The sequence below is a fragment of the Pteropus alecto genome, unplaced genomic scaffold, assembly GCF_000325575.1.
Source record: "Pteropus alecto unplaced genomic scaffold, ASM32557v1 scaffold105, whole genome shotgun sequence".
Classification (NCBI taxonomy): Eukaryota; Metazoa; Chordata; class Mammalia; order Chiroptera; family Pteropodidae; genus Pteropus; species Pteropus alecto.
In genome coordinates, this window is record NW_006436294.1 from 3,394,490 (window position 1) to 3,395,366 (window position 877).

Genomic DNA, 877 nt, shown 5'->3' on the forward strand with positions numbered 1-877 from the left:
CTGTAGGTCCAGGTGGATCTGAGGTGCTACGTTTCTGACCAGCTCCCAGATAAGGCCAACACTGCTGGCCCCAGGGCCACGGTTTTAGAACTGTCACTCCTGGCAGTTGGGATGGCCTGAGGGCGAGGAAGAGGGAGACAGGCATAGCAGTTGTAAGGCAATCGGGGTGGCCCAGGGCCCAAGAGACAAGGGCTAGACTGAGCAAGGCAGCGGGGATGGGGGAGGGGCCTGAGCTCTAAGGCATGGAGGAGGGCGAGCCAGCAGGACACAGTGACCTTCAAGGTGAAAAGGGAACCATTTTACTGATGTCCATCCAGGTTGCTGGTCCTTGGGTTTCTTAAAAATATCACTGTTTAGTGTCAGCTATGTTGCTTATCAGTGCTTGTAATTAGTGTATTTTAAAATTGAGAAAACAGTCTATGGCCATGCCACCCTGAACAAGCCCGATCCTGTCTTGATCTTGGAAGCTAAGCAGGGTCGGGCCTGGTTAGTACTTGGATGGGAGACCACCTGGGAAGACCAGGTGCCGTAGGTGTAAAAAATAAAAAAATAAGGGATCGTAAGCTGACAAGGTCCCTGCTCCTCCTTTGCCCTGGGAACACCCGGCCCCACACTCCCCAGTGCCTGCAGATGTCTGGGCCCAAGGTGTGCCAGGCTTTCACACCTGTGCTAAGTTCTCACATATTTCGGGCCACTCATTAAACATCTCCCAGAGGTCATAAACATGTTAGTTGCATTTCTCCACAGATGAGAAAGTTGCCTCTGAGAGACTACACACCTTCTCTGGCATCTCCCGTTCGTTCACTTGCTCAGTGGTTCTGTGTTGAGCTGCTGCCACGTGCCAGGCACCGTTGTCCTTGTCGATGACATCCACAGC

The 877-nt window shown here is 52.7% G+C and overlaps 1 non-coding gene across 1 annotated transcript; it reads left to right on the forward strand.

Moving 5' to 3' along the window:
• The first annotated feature begins 415 nt into the window (after window positions 1-415).
• LOC112480554 lies at window positions 416-535 on the forward strand. Its single transcript, XR_003046654.1, has one exon. It is a non-coding gene; the product is annotated as a 5S ribosomal RNA (ribosomal RNA).
• The last annotated feature ends 342 nt before the right edge of the window (window positions 536-877 follow it).